The sequence below is a fragment of the Ambystoma mexicanum genome, chromosome 1p (genome assembly GCF_040938575.1).
Source record: "Ambystoma mexicanum isolate Mex_15411 chromosome 1p, UKY_AmexF1_1, whole genome shotgun sequence".
NCBI classification, from domain to species: domain Eukaryota; kingdom Metazoa; phylum Chordata; class Amphibia; order Caudata; family Ambystomatidae; genus Ambystoma; species Ambystoma mexicanum.
The window spans coordinates 453,845,179-453,865,279 of NC_090921.1; the positions used below are offsets into that span (position 1 = coordinate 453,845,179).

Sequence of the window (20,101 nt, forward strand, 5' to 3'; positions counted from 1 at the left end):
CCATCCATGGCCACCACTCTGAAGATTTGGATTAATTGCAGGAAATGGGCTCCCGCCACGCTCAAGACCATTCTACCCAAAACACAACAATCCACACTTTACCCCCGCACACAGAAGTAAGAAATGTCCAATCCAGGCACAGAGGGGGATGCGAGTGCGTTTGCCAGCAGGTTCATAACACTGAAATAAAAACATTTCTGACATGCAAGCATGAATTTGTCCTACCAGAGAAAGAAGGGTTTCAATAAAGGCACTGACTCCTACACCAGAATCTTAGAATAAATGTTACCAGGACACTCTTTCAGTTCGAAACATTGATTAGATTATTACACACAAGGCCAATAGGGGGGTGGATTTCGGAAATACATAACAAACTCAATATGGGTCCCTGAGTTGAAGAATAAGGACACATTAAGGCCTGGCTTAAGGATCCAGGGACGACATGGGATAGGGAGGAATGGGGGAAAGTGTGCAAGAGAGCTACCTCTGCATGTTACATAACGAACAGTAGTACAAAATTATTTTTAGATGGCACCAGGACCCGGACACTTTGCAACAAAGGAGGATGGGATGTGCTGGAGAGTGTGTGCAGCAGCAGGCACATTCCTACATATATGGTGGTCATGCCCAAACAAAACTTTGTCTATACTGGGATCAGGTGATAAATGATTTTAAAATAATGGCTCAAGCTATCCCCAAGACGCCATTACCAAGTCGATTACGCGCACGCAAAGACGTCTGGTGAGGTAATCTCTAAAGAACCGTTAGCGGCCCGGCTTGAAAAAGGGAGGTGTTGGAAAGAGATACCGACTATTGATGAATGAATGGTATGGGGGAGGCTGGCAAATACTGATAGACAAAAAAACTGACATATCTTCTGAAAGGCAATGTGGGAAGTGGAAGTTTTTCCAGTTATGGGGACATTTTCTTGAATTTGTAAAGGAGCAAAATAAAGATGTCACATGCCTCACGAGGCTAAGAAACAGGACTACTCACCTACTGAAGACACTCAACAACATTGCTGACAGTCAAGCGAGGCTTTTATGCAGCAGGGCAGTGTGGCCTGAATTGACCAAGGAGATTACAGCTCAGCCGACGTTCGTCTATGCAAATATGAGATTAATCGCAGTGACGGGAGTTCATAGAAGAATTCAGATGATAGAAGATTGGGAAATGTGAGCCAATGTGTTGGTTTTGATATGGGGAAAACCGATTGATTGTTAAAATTCCAACAAAAAAATAGCTTCCTTGCCATGTTTAATACACAAATGCTTCTACGTTGCACATTCCGTGGAAAGTAAGTGGAACTAAAAAATGCATCAAATTAGATTTTGGCAATTTTAACTGTAATTCCTCATCTCACACTACTTCAAACCAGACATAACTTCATATTTGTCTTTAGCCAAAGTTGTGCCACCGGGACAAATGAATGTATAAACTTTTAAGCAGGGCCCTATTCTTTTTTACATTTTTTAAAGGCAGCCTATGGCTGTTGGAATGAGTTTTGGTTCCAGCAGGCTATTTCAGGAAGGCACATGTTTCTCTGTGGCTGCTATATTGTCAAAACACATTTTAGCTGCTGGTGTGTCAAAAAACATGGCCCAGCAAAGTACACATTTGTGAACTATACTTTTCACGAGGCAGTCTTTTGGAAGGGGCCCTTATTTGGCAGAGCCCATTTTCTTTTCTGAGAGAGAAAAGTATCCTTTCGCTTAGCAAAAATCCCCAAAAATTCAGAATTGCACAACCTTCGCAGATGGCATTCCACACACATACCTTTTATGCATTTGCACAAATCTCTGGATATATCTGCGAATTTGGAAGCACATACAGAGTTTGAAATTGCTGGGAGCTATTTAGCTCCTGCTTCTAACTCAGGAGAGCCTAGTTAGCTTGACTCCAAAAGCTACCAAGAGCCATTTTCGGCTCTCCTGGCCTACTGGTGCCATACAAACATACCCACGTGAAATTACATTTCTCCATTTGGGAATGTGTATAAAGAAGCATTAGCGACATTCAGAAGACATTTAAGGCATAAGGATTATATATCATGTGAAAGTTAGAGCTGTGCAGCATGCTGTGTACTAGATTCTGGTTCTCTAGGGATAGCTCCTGCCAACTTGGTGATGCTAGATAACCACAAGCTCGTTTTAGCTCCTGCAATCTTAGTTTTGACCGCTGCTTCCCATTTTCAAAAACTGGGTGAGATTTAAAATGCACAGAAAACCAAGGCATGCCCCTGGGCCCGTTTCAAATAGGTACAGGTGGATGGGTATTGCATGACAGGGCCTTTCCTGAGCTCGCTTTAATCAAGCCTTGCCATTAAACTTTTTAATAATGGTGCTTTATACAGTACACTTTCTGTAAAATAAATAAAATGGGTAAAAAGCCACACAATTTGAAACCTGTTTTGTAGGGTAAAAAATCCAATACATGCAAGTCACCAACAGTGAGCAGCAGCATTTCCAAACACATCTTCATGCCTTCCCCACAACATATGCCATTACAAAAAAACAAAACATGTTCACAATGGCTCTGCCCATACATTCCCATGCTGGCTGCACCAATATAAGCCAGTATGTCCATGTAAGAACACATTTGTCTTTGCTTTGTTCATAATACCAATAATAATACTATAGAAAAACATGCCCAATCTGGCTCTACCAATATATGCCAGCAACCCCACATAAGAACATATGCCTTTTGGCTTTGCCATTAAAAATACCATGCCACAAAAAGAAGACATGTCCAAACTGGCTCCAATGTAGGCCAGTCTAGACAAATAAGAGCACTTATCATGCTTGGTTCATAGATGTTCAGTCAACATGTCATGGCACAGTAAGAAATGACTGGACCGACTGCACCAAAATGCCAGTATAGCCACGTAATAACACATCATGTGTGCTTTATCATGGAGGCCGATTTAAAAAGGTGTAGTGCAAAACCCTTCACACGTGCCCCCCTACCGCACCCTCTAACCCATCCACCCCCACCCACCAAAATAAGCTTCTATAACCAGCACAAGCACACAGTCGCAAAACATTCACTCCCTCATTTACACACGCCATGAACTCATCAATTCACACATTACATACAGAATACACACAATTGAATGCACACAAACATGCATACACACATACATATATAATAAACATGCAACACCCTCACACACTTTTTCCTCACACACTTTTTTCTTACCCCCGTGGGACTACTCTCAAGCACGACTGCTCCACAGCACAGATAGGAACCAGGAAGCTCTCAAGCTAGGTGAGCTTTCTGGCATGCGCAGTAGAGCCTGGGCGCCTCCATATCATGTCACAAAAGTGTGGCATGAGATGGAGGCGCTCCATCTCTTGCTGCAAAAGAAATAATTATTTCTTTTGCGGTACGGGGTGAAGGAGCCAGAGCGCATTCATCCCGTACCGCAAAACTAAAGACAATGGGCCTCATTATGAGTGTTGCGGTAAGGCAACAACGGCGCTGTCGTTACCTTGCCGCAACATTCTGAGTTCTGCTTGCAGGTCCGCTCTGTACGTCTGGTCAGACCAGACGTGCAGAGCGGCACCCGCTAGCAGAACAGGATGGTAGCAACGGTCCCGTTATTAACGAGACCGTTGTTACGATCCTCCCCATTCCCATTGAGACCTATGGGGACTCAATGGGTATGGGGACGTACCAGGTCCTGCAAATGGGAATTACCGGGCCCGCAAAGGTCGGAATGGCCCGGTAATTCCCATTTTTTGTGACCCGGACCCAGACCTGAGTTCGGGGGTAGCCATGCTGGTAAAAATGGCATGGCTACCTCCAAACTCGTAATGAGGCCAATTATTTCATTCTGAAGTCCGAGGGCGAAAGAAATAATTCCTTTTTGAGTCTCGGGCTCCCCCAGGACATGGCGTGGTGGGTTACACCACTGACACTGCCTCTGTAAACCCTGGCCAGGGGACACAAAGGCAGTGCAGCGGTTGCAGAGGCGACCACCAAATGACGTCCATTTTTCAAACAGACAGAGGTGTTTTTTTCTTTGTTGCATTTCACAGAAACTGTCCCTTTAAGGGCCAGTCTTTGTGAAATGAGCTCCTAGGCCAGCCTGTCATATATTAGTGATGTGAGTGCGCCCCTGACACTAATGTATGCAAAGGGGCTCGCCAGCCCCCCTAAAATGCACAGGTCACTTTTGAGTGTAAGGTGAATTTCTGAAATTAACACAAAACACTTGTTCCGTTTGCCTTCATTTTTGCGAATCTTCCCCTATATTGGAATTGTTTAACATTAAGTTTACTAGACTTGAGTATACTGTGTTTGTCAAACTGGTTAATTACTGTTAAGAGGCATAGGTAATACAGTCATCTGCCATCTATACAGTATTGTAAGAATAGGGCTTTCACAGGGTTCAAATCTGCACCATGCTGGAATTTCTGGGGAACTATGGCCTGAAAGTTTATAGCAAATGGCATGTCATACATACATTGCTGTCTTCTATGTTTTTCAACAATTCTGTACTTGGGTTACACCTGCATCTTCAGAAGGTTATATGTTCAGTGGCATGAAGTCTAACCGGAGCTGCCAGCACAATAATGCTGCTGGCAGCAAAATGTGTGATCCAAGGTGGTGCGTGGGCTACGTCAGTTATTAGTTCTGGAAGCACGTGTGGTGGAATAGTGGTGGCACACTGATGGAAATTGAAATGGAAATGTTACAATCTTGCTAGACAGGTAAACAATCAAAAGACTCTTTACATTCACGCAGCAACGAGACTTATAGTGCGGCCAGACCCTGAAACTACAATTCCCAACAGACGGGATTCACACGCTTCCACGTCATTGCGCATAAACGTAATGACGTGGTATTAAGAGAGCTTGCTCGAGGGTCTCGGCGTCCTGTTGCCAAGGGGGACAAGAGTTGCCTTAGACACAATGATGCTGCGGACCCTCGATGCGAGCGAAGAACGTAGCAAAAACAAAGTGTCTTACTGGCATGCACTGCGCAACAATTCTTGGCACATACTTCCAAGTACTAAATTGAGGTTCCTTGTTTAGAAAGTACTCGAGAGTTTGAACAGACGATAACACGAGCCTCCATGACCGCATTGAACTTGCAGCACGTTCCGAGAGCGCAGAGCAAAGGTAAGCGCTCATGGCTATATCGTATGTAGAATTAAGAGAGAAGAGAAGCAAATAGTTAGGTGTGACTACTAAGCCAATAATGAATTAAAGCATGGTTATCTCACTTCTTTTCAGGGAAGTACCTATATATAAGTAGGTACATACCTGCAAAATTAACCGGCACAATGGCTAACCACAATATAAAATGCTCACTGGAACCACGGTATAGAGGTGCAAGATAAGATTGAGTCGCAGGCATACAGGCTTTTGTTCAAAAAAGTGTCTATTGGAATATCAAGGAATGATTATAAAGCAGAGAACGCAGTACGTTGGCAGGTATGTGTTGTGTGATGATGAAAAAGAAGTTTGTAAAGCTTGAACAATGTGATATGTTATGTTATGTAATCAAATTTCTTGCAAACAGGGGTGAAGTTAACCCCATTCTGTTAATGCTTTTTAGAGCCCGCCCTAAGGAAGGACTTTGTCCGAAATGCATCGGCTAATTAATCATGAATAAAGACAATCTGCAAACAAAATTGAAATTTGAATGAAAATTGAGTGAATCATTTTGTAAATCTTCTTCGATTTACTTTATAAGAAGCATTATAAATTTGGATCATTCAAAGGACTAACTTAAACATAGTATTTACTACAGACCAGGCGCCTTCAAGCTCAGTGGACATTCCACTGAGCAATTCTTGCCTGGAGTAGTGGTGTGACCCAGTGGGAAGCTGAGCAGCAATGTGATTAAGTGTGTATGTGGAAGCATGTGGCGGTCCAGAAGCCATTGATCAACTGACTATAATTAAATGCCAAACATCCACATTTGTTAGGAATGCAAAACAAATGGCAATTCACTCACACATAGCAGAATAACATATGTGACACTAATTGTGTTAAAAAGGCATTAGTAAGAGATTGCATTGATTCATAGCAAAGTTCGCTCAAGCATTCCTTCTCTAGACCCATATTATTCCTAACCCCTACTCCATTTCCACTGCTCTTTTCCTGCGCTCCTTTTCCCCCTCTCGCTCACGCTGTAGTCCAGTCCACCTTCTCTCCTTACCCCTTCAATTACATTCTATAATCCTATTTTCAGTCTCACGCATCATCTCCTTCCTACCTCCAGTACAACTGCTCTCCTCCATCCATCAATCACATTCTTACATCATTCTTTCACCTTCCCTTCTGTCAACCAATCCCACATCTCTCCTGCCCCCATTACTACCTCGCACAGGTCACCTTCAGTTTCCTACTGGTGAAATATTTTAGCTTTACTATCATTGAATCCCAATCCCATTTTTCTGCAGCCTGTCCCTTTACTCCTACTTTCCATCCCTCCCTCCATCCCCTCTCATATTCACTCCCTCCTAGGTTTATCCCTCCTCCCATTATGCCCTCCACCACTGGCGTTGCAGAGGACCCCACAGTGTGGGGGACTCTGCCACAGCAGGACTATGGGGCCCCAGCTAGGCCTCACCAATTTGGGTGAGGGATGGGCCCGAAAGCGCACTGTGCGGAAAGGCAGTAGTCCGCCTATAGCTTCCTCAGGCTGCGTCATACAGGAACCTCTCACAGATCTTCCTGGTTCCTGTGTGTGCAGTGTTGCAGGCCTGGAGTGACACGGTGGACTGAGATTGGACATGTTTTCTTATCCTTGCATGGCATCCGTAACGCAGGACTTCACTAATGCTGACTGATAACATGCCACTTTTGCAGCAGTCTAAGTTTGCACATTGTGTGTAGCTGTATTTTGTTTTTTCTGTTAGTTCATCATGGGAATAGATTTTTTATGTTTCATGTTTTGTCTATCTTGGGGTTGTTATGAATTTAGAGCATGCTTCGTCCACAATTTTGTTCACCGTAGGAAGGGGAACGCAATTGTCTGACTGACCTTTGAATCCGGAATTTGGCATTGATCCAGAGCAGTATTTCAGGAATATATGTACATTTATTTAGCCGAGCGAGAACGTTTTTTTTTTTCCTTGAAGACGCTTGTGGTATTTTGTTTGTTTGGAAATACGCAGAGACTGACGCTTTTTGGGGAAATCTGACCTTTGTTTTGGATTCCTATTGGTTGAAAATTTTGTGTGCACATTTTTGGCAAGCTGTAGACTGTATCTGCTTGTTTGGAAAAGTCTTAGAACTTGTTTTTTTGAAACTCACTTGAGTGTTGTGAGGTTTGTAACTGAAACTGCAGAATTAGCTCATGTCTTAGTGACCTGAAGGCAATAAGAAATCGGCTTAGAAATATGCTTGAGGCCTGGGATGTATCACAGGCTCCAACCATATTGAAAGTGAATAGTGGAATAGCTATGACAGAGAGGAGTCCATATATTGGTGACTTGCAGGCACTCATATATCGTCTCACAAATGTAATTAAAGACTGGCAAAATGTCCCAGCAGCTGTGAAATTAGACCCATTGAAAAATTTGTCGAAAACAGCAGTGATGGGCGGGAACAGAGTTCCTAGAGATATGAATATTGTTTGTGGGGAGAAAGAGTTACCTCAGAATAATACAAGAGATAGTGCCTTTCTGACAGGCATGAAGAGAATGCATAGAGGGTTTGCCTATGAAGATTTGAGGCATTGCGAAACACCTGTGCATGAAGGTAGTTATCTGAAGATCTTTGATTTGAATAGAAATGATAAACAGTTTTGGAAGCAGCAGTGATAACACCATTATTGTGCCTATGTTATCGAGTAACATTTTATTTATTGTCTAATGACATAGAAACTTTGATAGCATTGAAGGAGAAGGTGAATCACCCTAGACGTGCTATATTTGGATCTTCTGAGAGTTTGCATTCCATGAATTTGTTTAGTTTGAATGAGTGCACGGAGAGGACGTTTGTTTACATTAGAGATCGCGTGGGACTGGCAGACTGTTTATTTGAAGCAGGAGTTAGCAGTGCATTGCAGGAATGTTGTTTGAATCTGAATAATATTGCACATGAGAGAGGCAGTGTTTGTTTGAATGAAACCGATTTGTTTTTTCAACATGGAGTTATTCAGCTTTGTGAAAACTTAATGATGAAAAAATGGAAGAGTGTGACTAGACGACATGGAATGCAATTGAATGAGAATGCAGTTGTGACATTTTTGAATGTGCAGCATTTGAATGTGCAATTTTTGAATGTGTATTTTTTGGAGTATGTGAAATGGCCTGCTTTGTTGTGTTTTGAAAAGGACAGAGATGGAATTGCAGGGAGCATGCATGCATTGAGCAGCATGATTAGACAGGCATAGTTAAACAGATGCACTGACACATTGCTAGAACTGACTGAGACACAGAGGAGATAGCATTGATGTCTTTTGAGAGACAGGGGCAGTGTAGAACTAGATGTGCACTGCAACGCACAATGGGAATTGCTGTTTTTGGCTTTGATTACACCTGAATCTGATTGAAGATTGATACTTGCACTTTTGTTTTCTTTGCATGAAATCTGGAGAAACACCACACCAGACCGAGATCGCATTGATGACTGACCAGATTGCATCGCATGAATTGACCAGACCATGATTGGCAGCAGCGATTTAAAGCAGCATGAGCAGATTGACCAGACCAGACTGACCAGACCTTGATGACCGTCTGTTTGAGATCCATGATGGCTGACACCTTGTGACTTTGCATCATGGCTGTTTGTTTGCAGCAATGATGAGACATTGGCATCTGACCTTTTGCTATGCTTTGCAGCAGCACTTTTGGGGAATGCCGACCGACCGATTTGAGGCCTTAGGGGTATGGCTGTGCCTATGGCTGCGAATGTACCTAGAAAATCTGCTTGCTACCCAGACTTCGTGGCATGACACCTATATGGAAAAGTGAAGATCGTGACTGCCTGTACAGAGAGAATACACCTTGTAGCATTCTGTGCCAAAAAATGAGAGAGAAAGAGCAGGGAAGATTGTTCAGCAAAGACAAGAGAGAATTTGTTTGTGAGCTGTGTTGTAATATGCAGCGAGAAGAGATTCCATTTGGAATGCCTTACCTTGTGAACCAGAACCAGACACAAGTTTGGGCCTGAGGAGAAAGAGAGAAATGCAGGAATGAGCAGGAAGATGCGCTCTGAAAGCATTTGAATTCCTGTCTACGTTTGAACAGCAGTGAAGCTTTGTCTCTTGAGTGAAAGAGATAGAGCATTGATCCAGGGTGCTTTGAAATTTGCACTTGCATTCAACGTTGGCTAGTCCCTTATTTGAAGAGCATGGGACAGGCATGGAGGGAACTGGCATGGCAACAGCATGACCTGGCAAGGAAGGAGAGAATTTGAAAGCTGGAGTTTGGCCTATGCCAAGGGCCAATGTGCATGGAATTGCACTGTGCATGGAATTGTGGAGAGTTACCATCTATCTGCATTGTCTTGCAAACACTCTGAATAAGTGCACCAGTGTTTTGCACTCGCCTTTGTTCCCACTTTGCCATGTTGGGAATGAAGGCCTAGGGAAAAGGGAGTGTATGAGCAATCAACCTGCATCAAAATTGAATGTTCTGACACGCGGTTTTCCCGGTGCTACCATTGAAAAGTGAAGGACATGTGTGATCACCCCATGGGGACAAATGGGGCGCATATGGTACCAAGATACTTGATGCTTGCTCCGGCCTTTTTGGAGCTCTGTGCAAAATCTCATTAGCTTACTGCCACTTATTCAGCAGGCCAGGCTGAACTGGCTTGAACACTTTTCTGCTACCTGAACATTGAAAACCTTTGCTGAACACACTGATATGCTCGTTGTGACACAGTTGTGATCCAATTGTGAACACTTGCTTTGTTGACACTTGCTTTATTGACATTCGTTGGCTGAAACCGTTGCATTAGAACTGGATTTGTACTGACCTGAAATTGGGTGCATATGTGAGGGCACACATACCTGATGATAGAACTTGGAAATAACTTGGACTGGAATATAAATGAATTGGCCTATATGACCAATACACTGGATGTATACTCTGATATGTATGCATTGATCTGTGAAATGACTTGGCCTGTTTGGCTACTGAGCTTTGACACCTGTGAAAGTGATTATTTCGTGCTTCACACATTGAAAAATGGAAATACCTGAATCCACAGTACATATGCATTGATGTTATGCACTGCAATATTTGTTTTGAAATTTCTGCTTATAGACACACTTTCACACTTTTGGCTTGTAGACACTTTTGACTTCACTTTTGCTATGATTTGCTATGAGAAATTTGCTATGCTATTCTGAATTCTTACACATTTGCAGCTATGCATTTGAATTTTAGCTTGCCACTGATAGAGTGAAATGCTTGCATTGTCTAGGGTTTTTTGCATGAAATAATATGCTTTTTCCCTTTTGCAATTTCGCTTGGTATTAACATACCACATTACTATGTTATGACATATAGTTAGAAATGATTATCTAATGATAAGAGGAGAGATTGTAGAATCTGATCAAATGGGGATACCTAGATTGTTATCATTATAGAATCTTTAGACTCTTTGGTAGAGAATTATTGCATCATGTTTAGTTATCCATCATATATTCTGATTAGAACTGACTAGTAACATTACACTATCCACATTATTAGACTGCCACTTTATATGCATTTGCACTTTGCATTTAGAATGACACACTGTCATATTTGAAATGCCATGTAGAGCCATTTAGAATGGCACATTGGTATGTTTTGTAGTTACATGTACACATGTATGTAATTATTATAGGCTGAAAAACGTGTTTTCATAATGTACACATGTATGCATTGTAGAGACACCACGCATTGAGTGTGCACTTAGAATGAGTTTGCATATAGCTAGCGCTTGGAATTGCGAGAGAAAGAGTAAACGTTAGAAAGCATTTAGCTGGCATTATAAAGCCATTCCATTCTGAATGGAGACACAGAAGCGCCACTTGGCTCTGTGCGAAGTTGTTATGAATTAGTGTGAAATATTGGAATGCAAACACAGATAACAAGACCCTTGTCCGAGTGGAGAGCAAAGGAAGCTAATCAGCATGACATGGCCTGGTGTTCGCAGAGGGAAGTGGGAGGCAGCGCCACATGGGGAGATGGGAGAGTGTGCTTTTTGGAAGGAGGGCCTTTGCACACAGACACGGAAAGAGGATTTCGTGAAGCCAACAGTGGAGTGAATGACAGTGAATGGAGAAATAGGAGGCAGGCACTGCAGGGATTAGAAGGCCATGAGCTAGTAGATATGCTTTGAAATGTCACATTGACACAGAACACGCAGTGACCACAACACAAAAGAACATGCTACACAGACATTCAGGCACTGCCTTAATATAGAATGATGATACACAGAGAAACAAACAAATGCTTTAAGTAACCATGGGGAATGAGTGCATCATGGAATAGTATAACGCGGGGAGAGGGGCGTTGCTGTAGGTAGTTGCAGTTAGAGATGGTGCTAGATGCGATGAGGGAGAGGTGTCTTGGTGCAGCAGAATCTGATGAGGCCTTGATGAGATCGATCTGGCAGAGAGACCGGGGCCTGCAACTCACTGACTGATTGCAGAGTAGCGGGAGAGGAGAGATCTGGCCCTGGCAAACAGAGCTGGAGACCAAGGGAAGCAAATGGGAAGTATGGTTTATGGCCTAAACTGATTGATTAGAACATACACTCACACAAAGAGCTTTGGGTTTGGGAAAGGGGAAATCAGACAGGGATTGTCTTAGAGAGTGAGTGTGAAGTATGATGTGGATTGGAGAGGATAGATCCTGCATGAAATAGAGGACTGCTGGATGCTGACGCTTGCATTAGAATGCATTAGAATCACAGGCTTGCACTAGAAACCTGTAAGGCTTATAGTTATTGCATGGTAGATTTGCACCAGAAGCATAAAAGGTGCAAAGTTTAGATTTGCATAGTTTTGGTAATGCTTGCATCATGCTTTGCTGTGCATAAATAAATGTATTCTGTTATAATTGAATTGATTCTTGTGTTTTCTTTGTGTCTTATGTTTTGTGTCCATAGGAGTAAGATAGATGTATGTTGTTAGGCATAAGATAGGAGTAACACAGTGCACATAGGCCCTGAGATACAAAAGCAGGGTGTGGGTATAGTGATCCACACCCCCCTATGAGATTGTCTAAGATTGTCTAAGACCGGTGCATGGTTGCCCATGGGGGCAAGACCGTGGTAAGGATTTGTTTTACGGTCTCACACTTATAATGGCCAATCCAACAGGAGTATGTTCTTACATAGAGGTACTGGCATATATTGGCAGGTAGCGCTTTGATACGTTTTTTTTAATAGGATCACTATGGGCATTATGTGTAAAGCAAACATCAGAATGTTCTTATATGGGAATACTTGCATATATTGGTGGAGCCAGCATGGAAATATTTTTTATACCGGCATTTATTGCGAGGAAAGGCATGAAAATTAATTGGGAAATGCTCTTGGTCACTTTTGGTGACTTGTAGCTATTTAACTTTTTCAGGAGTTACTCTACAAAACCGATTGCAAACTGTCTGGCCTTTTATCCAATTATTTACTGAAAGTACTGTATAATACTCCATTTAAACCCATTATTCAAAACATTTTCTCGGGGTTGGAAGAGACATCCCCTCGAACCAGTTTTTGTTGTGTTGGCGTGTGAGGAAAAGAGGAATTTCTTCAGTTTCTTTTTCAACATCTGGAAAACTGATCTCTGTCGAAGAGGGATAAGGATATTCCTCGTATGCAGTTTTGGGGTGGAAAGTAAGAGGGAGTTTAATAATCTGAATGTAGTAGTTTGGTGGTATTGTTAACCCTAGTCCTGAATGAAGCTAGGAGCAATTTTGAAGTTTATCTTAACAGTGACCGGTAGACAATACACAGCACAGACTGTAGGGTAATGATATCATGTCTGAACTGTGAGTATACCAGCACTGTGCAAACTTGGAGTATAATGGGGTTGTCAGATTCGTCATCTAGGTCTACTTTTATGGTCAGCAAGACATGTTGCTTGTATAGGCAGTGCAATAACCTAATTTAGTGTGGTTTTAGCACTGGACCAACAAAATAATGTGCATTAATTGTTATGGCTGGCACAACCATGCCCACTTGAGTCAGTGCTAGAACTGGTGAAAAGGTTTGGCTTGCACCAGGGCTAAGACCAACCATATTTGGTCATTGTACTGCGACTAGAATTAGCATTGTGGGTGCAATGACACGATGTGGGCCTTCTCAGCACTGGCATGTTAAGACACACTTTGTGTACCCATTACAATGATCCAATCTGTTCTGCTACTACGGCCAGTGCATATGTGGCTACTGTGCTTGTCAACTTCTCAGGAAGACATTATGTAGGAAACTCTACAAACATTGGTCTGCTTCAAGGCTGGTGGTGGAGGTCTGGGGGCGACAGTTCAGACCACACCAGCAAGCCAATGGCGGACACTGCCTCCTAAGGGCAGAATTTGTATTGTGATGTCCACCATTTGTTACATCCGTGGGGCCAGTTAGGGCTGGGCATTAGGGTTTTCATTTAAGCTAACATACTATATTGTATTGTAGACGTCGTTTATTGAATGCCATTTCGCCATGGGTACGGCCTCAATGCGCTTTGTGGTTGGAACGCACTTGGAGACTGAAGTCCAGGTATGGCCACGTCCTAAGAGTTTACTTTAAGATGCGTGTGTGCATTCTGCCAGGATTAAGAGTTAGGAGGGCTAGCTAGGCTCCAGTAAGCAACCCAGACGTCAGGCACATGGGCGGGTGCTGTTGGTGGTTTAAGATGGAGTGCTAGTGCAGGAGAATCGATGTGTGCCCAGGTAGACCGACTTTTCGCTGTATACTAATGGTCGAGGTATTGAGGCACGTCATGGTTTTCAGTGTGGACGGCTAAACGAGCTGCTAGCCCGGATTTGACATAGCCATAGCTGCATTCTAGAGTTCATGGATGGGGGGCCGTGCCTGCGGCATGTGTCCACAGACGTTGTGCGATTTATACATACCTTATACTCTGATTTTTCTTCTGTGTCGTTTTCTTAGGACTCTCAAGACGATAGACTGGTTGTTCAAGTGCATCTTCTGGTGGAGTTAGCATGCTACCTTTGGGAGGGTCCAGGTTGGTGGCTTTCTTTCAGTGAACTAGGAAATATAACCAAACTATGCTGTGGGGCCTAACAAAACTAGAAATTATCTGGAAACTGGGCAGAGTGTATATTAGCAATGTTGTGCTAAATGGGTATACTGGCTGCCTGTGATGGGACATAATGTATACTGGGTCACAAGTAGTAACTCGGTTTAAAAATACACACATTTATTCATTAACATTTTGGGAAACTTACAGTGGTACTGCTACCTTGAAAATGTTCTGTTATTTTCCCTTCGGTTTTGAATTATTGCACTGCTAAAGTATGCTCTTAAAATCCCTTGTCAGGTCAGCTGGCGCATTCTTAAAATGTTTATGAATTAAGGTCTTGAATTATGGTGTCTAGATTTCATGCATGCACATAGAGCTGATTGGCATCGATGGCCTGAAAGCAGGCATAAGCCCTCATAATTACCCTTTTCCACCTTGCTCCACTCCTTTCAAGGTCCTCTCAGTCGAATTATCTACCGAGCCCTTTGCCTCAGATACATTTTTTGGGCATTTTCTGATGTGTATAGACTAGTTTAAGAAAACGTTAGCCTACTTGTTGATGTCATGGTGTTCCGCTTCATCCGACTACCCTCCGAAAATTCAAATTATGCAAGTAGAATTCTATCCAGTCAGTCTTTCTAGTAGCTCAACTCCACACTTACGGCTAGGGGATCTCAGTCAGCACTTTTAAAGTAGAAATCCCTTTAACGCATCATTCAGCTTTAAAAAATGATGTCAACAAAAGTGGAGATTTCCGGACTACTCTAAAAATCATATATGCAGGCTGTGCTCAACCTTGAAAGTTGTGTTTAGAAAACAGCCCAAAAATGCTGTTAGGTTGATTTTTAGTTTCACAAGTACTACAGGCCGAGGGCAGTGTCAATTGTGCTTAACGGATGCTAGTGGTGGTATGTTAATATGGGTGTTGAAACCACTCTCGAGACAAAGGCGGGTGAGACTTCGACACCACACAAGATCTACATTTCGTGGTGAGCAGAGTACGCAATTAAATGTTAAAAAGACGGTTCCTATTCGTTTTTTTAAAAGCTCTGTGTGAGTAGTCAAAATGCCGAATGTACTGTGCTGGCTGGGTAGGTAGGTGGGTGAAGTAGTGGGTGTGGCGAGGTGAGGTTGTAGGATTGAGTGAAGGTTGAGGTTGGTTGGGCTCATGTGGTAGGGTGGAATGATGTGGTGTTATAGGATAGGATGACGTTTGGAGGGTGGTGTAAAGAAGATGTTCAGATTGCCCCAACCAAGGAAACGAATTCCTAGCAAATGTCACACACTATCAGAAATATTTTATGCTGGTCATCCCTTCATTACAGGAATATAAGGCACATGCCTGGCATGAGGAAGCTACAGTTCATACAAGTATAATAAAATAAAAAACGCCCTAGTTTGCCTCTGTTTTAGTTAAATGGCTCCCTTTAAATGGGCCCACCCCTGTTCAAAGGCAGAGAAAGACACGAAATGCATTATATATAAAGAATTGTGAAAGAAATGTATTTGCAATCTTTAGGAAAGTGGAGAGGGTGTTGAAGGTGAGGAAATACCAATTTAAAAAAATTACAATCTCTAATCGGTACCCAGTCAATTTATCGAAAACATTACAGAGTAGTACATATCACGGCGGACTGTAACACCGAAAACATTAAATAAATATATAAAGGGTAGTGGGGTAAGGGGTTAAAATGAGTAGTGATGGGGTTGGAGTGGCGTTATAAGGGTGGGTGAACTGTACCACTTTGTAATGTTCGTCTGCAAAATCACATATAACCCTCTAATCCAGTGGTATACAAACTGTCTTGGCTTTGTCACCCTGAAGGGGGAGGGGGCAAGAGGAGGTAGTGTTGGTCTTTCAAATGAGAAGACAGTTACTGTGGTCAAGTGAAAATATAAACAGTTATGGCTTTTTTGGGGAGCCCAACAGTAATTTTGCTCAAGAAGGGTCTCAGCATAAGAGGTTTGGAAACCACGGGTCTATCTCCTCAGAGAACATCATCCACATACTGCTGTTCTAACAGCCAGCACGAAAATACCAAAGCACATTTTGTCATTATTGTGGAGGTCCAAGTGCACTTGGAATACCATTTCACACACTTGGCTCATTGACAGAAGTGTGAGGATCTGGAGCAGGATCACACTGATAGCGAGAGAAGCTTAAGCACATGGGCAGACACTAATTAGCTTGGAGTGCATGGATAGTGTTATGCGCCTGTGTACATGAACCCATGGAATTTGCACGGGCACAGAGGACTTTAATAAGCGAAAAGGCGTTTGTCCCTAGACGCTAGTTCACTCACAGTGAGAGCTAAATCCAATATATACCCTGTTCGTTGTAGCTGTGCTATTTCATCCTGTACAGCGCAATTTGTCAATAGCGCCATCTGAAATAAAATTCACTATTCGTGTTTGCCCCTCTAGTGGTTGAACTCAAAATGTGCTGTAAAAGCATGCAAAAAGTATAATGAAAATCTACTAATTTAATTATACCAACAATACCAATTAACATCGAATGGTAGCATACGTCCAATCGTCCTATTTTGGATAGACAGGCATTTTGAGCAATAAAAAATCTTGGCTAATGACATTCATGTTCCGTTTATTTTAATCATTAACAGTGCAGAAAGATTATAAGAGGATTGTGCTGACTGCTCAGTAAGTATTCTGTGTTTTGCCTTATGAAAAAAAGCAATGAAAAATGTGTTATTAAAAAAAGACAGTGCTGAAGTGCGCGAAATACAAACGTAGTGAAGTAGGCGGTCTAATATCCATGTATTCAGGCATCCCAAATCCGTCATTCCACGTCTACCTGAACTAGAGTCTCCCAGTTAGTAGTTGCAGTCTGAAATGCTCAACATCTACTAAGATGGAGACAATTAACCCACATCTTCCCAAAAATAATAACCATACCGACATCACTCAAAATGAAAAGGGCGACCCGTGCGAAATTTTTAAAAAGTATTACTTTTCCATGGAGAAATACAGACATGAAGAAGAAAATAGACTCAACAGCAAGCGCACTCGGCATGGTGGAAGGAAAACAACAGAAGAAATGCTTTCGTGAAATATGTCGCATTTTCATATGTGGTAGTTACTTTATTGTATCAGCCAAGGAAGCACTCGCGCCCGTGACTGCAGCCTGCGGGGTAGTGTTCAATTCCCATCCGAGAATCGGACCACACCGAGGCCCCGCCCCCTCTGCATCACGTGGCTCGCGCGCTCTGACGTGCACTGCTCTGAACTCGCTAAGCCGTTTGAAGTGGCCAAGACTTGGGACCCGCCGACAAAATAATATAGGAAAGCAAACGTTGCATTTGGCAAAACACTGCGCTTAAACTAACCGACGTTCAAAATCTAAGGGGGTCATTTGATTTTAGGCATTTCCGCAACTATTACTTCCGCGAAGGGAGGGCACTTATTCAAGGGAACGAAGGACCAGGCTATGCGTGATAATGCGATGCCACTACTAGAACACAAAAGGTGATTACCAGGTGATTTTGGGACGCTGAATACACTTGGGTCAATACATATGTATGCCCCGTTTGGCACCTTGGGAAGGCAAAGAGAAGCGGGGGGCGCATACTTACTTCACTACTGCGCCACAGGAATTCTCTAGAATCTTCGAGATGCGACGCTGGTGTCACGCAGGCGAACTTGCTGCCGGGCTGAGCTGCAAAAGGGAGTCGCGCCGGCTATTAAATAAGGAAGACGACGCTTGAGATAGCTCCACCTTTCTGTCACAAACAGCCACGCCCCCCCTCCCCACCCACAGGCGTCTGGTGAATTTCCATAGCCTTTGGACACCCACCCTCTTGGGACACTTTGTTCTCGACGTTTGCCAGGAGAGCCCTGTGAATTGTGAATATGTGTTGGCAGACGCCTCTTTAAACATCCACCCCCATCCTTGGAGAACAATGCCGCGATAAGATAACACTATTCTCTCTTTGAATCACTAGAAGCTGAGCACTTAACTACTGTGATTGCTAGAACAGCTCAAGAGTGTCCGAGCATGTACACAAAGCAATCTTCCACCAAGAGGACCTATGCTCCTAGTTTCAAACTGCTAATGCTTTAAAAATAGTGCACTCTTTTAATTGTTACTTCTCTCACCTGATTCGGACATCTGTAGTGCCTCACCTTCACCCACCTTCAGGAACGGAACACGGCCAGGAAGTTATTGGCACCAATCTTCTTTTATTGAGTCTGGTTACAACTTTATATAAATAATGCTGCTATTATGTCCTCTTTCTTCAATGGGGGTTCACCCCATTACTTCGCAGCCAAAAATTCTCAATTTCGAAACGTGCATTTCAACAAGTTTATGTGTTGGGGTGGGTAAGGGTAATGAATATTGTAAGGGGAGTAATGGCGGGTGTCTCCCCCCATATACGACCATCGAAATGTACAGGAAAATAAAATAATTGGGATTTTTTTCTCAAAAAGATCACATAGATCCTTCATAGTTGCCAACATTCCGTAACCAAAAAGATGTAGGAATTTTCAAGTTTCAAAAATAATAATTTGCATAATTCACAGGAAACTACAAAACATACATTGTTGGCCCCATTGAAGCATTCTAAAATACACAACCCATCAAACAGCACAACATGGAAAGATGTTCAAATGTTAAAAATGTATAATTCTGAATGGTAAGTTAACATTCACAGAAGGTAATCACACAGAGCTGGTAGGTAACGTTTGCCACTGCTCTGTAGCAACAGCCCGGGCAGTACATATTTATTGCACGTCGAACACTGAATGGCATGGAAACTGATACCCCTCTCAGTCTGGTAGGCAGATGCTGTGTGATATTGGCACGCTCTGCCACTTGCTTTCACTGGTGGTTCACCTGAGGCCTGTCCCGGCCATAGTGCAGGACAGAGTCACGCAGCTGTCAGGTCACTGGATTGGTCTGCATAGCTCTCAACCATTTGTCTTGCAAAGGCGGGTGAAATCACCCGATTTTGTTTCTGGCGGGTGAGACGCCCATTGGAATGAATGGGCGTGCAGGAGGCCTGGCGGGTGAGTCAGCCCTTTGCAAGGCGGGTGACACCCGCCAAAAGCGGGTGAGTTGAGAGCTATGGGTCTGAGTCCAATCAAAGTAATCACCTACCAGCCCACTGTACAGACAGACTAATGTGTTGCATGCTCTGTCCTGCAGCCTGCCTTAGAGTCACATAAATTACCTGCCACTGTAAAAAGCAGCAGGGTCTGGCACTGAAATCTGTAGGCGGTAGGACTGCTTAAAATGCAGTAGCCTACTGCCTAAATCTGTAGGCTTGGCAAGTATGCCAAAGAGTGACGGTTATGTTAACATTGCCTAACCTTCGGGTCTCACTTCCAGTTTGGTCAGTTTGTAAAATGTCTCATATTTTCCCACATAAATAAAATATAAACATGTTTCAGAGTGCAAATTCATATTAAAGGTAAATATCAGAGGAAAACAAAAATGTCACCCTAACTTACAGAGATTAACCCAGAAATTGATCATTTCCATGACCAAACCAAACATTCCTGAGAAGGTCTTTCAGTAACAGCATGAGTCAAAATTTCACACATCCTAAATCTAACTTCCAATTGGCCACCTTAAACTTTACTTTGTTAGTTGAAAATTCCTAAATTCCACCAACCAGCAGAATGAACTATGCTTCCGTTCAGTGATTTCTGACGTCCATTTGCAATTTTTCTTTTGACTCCTTTGGATTTTGCATTTTCAGAATCAAAATTCTAGCTGATCGACCATCAAACTGTTTAATCGGACTTCACTGCACCAAGGCCATATTTGAGGGAGGAGTGGCAACCCAAAGCCCATGTCAACCCTTATGCTCTGGAATATGGATTTAACGCCCCAGCAGGGGGGAGGACATGGCCGGTAACAGCCCGCCAGCCCGAGACATGGTGGAGGGATGTGGGCTGTTACCGGCCATGTCTG

General features: G+C 43.0%; 1 protein-coding gene across 1 annotated transcript in view; it reads right to left on the reverse strand.

Moving 5' to 3' along the window:
- The window catches only part of ISYNA1 (inositol-3-phosphate synthase 1), a 161,915-nt gene extending 144,024 nt beyond the window's left edge, over positions 1–17,891 (reverse strand). The window contains exon 1 of the mRNA XM_069649281.1: positions 17,757–17,891. The gene's annotated coding sequence lies outside the window, so the exon portion shown is untranslated. The remainder of the gene's footprint in view (positions 1–17,756) is intronic.
- Between the last annotated feature and the right edge of the window lie 2,210 nt (positions 17,892–20,101).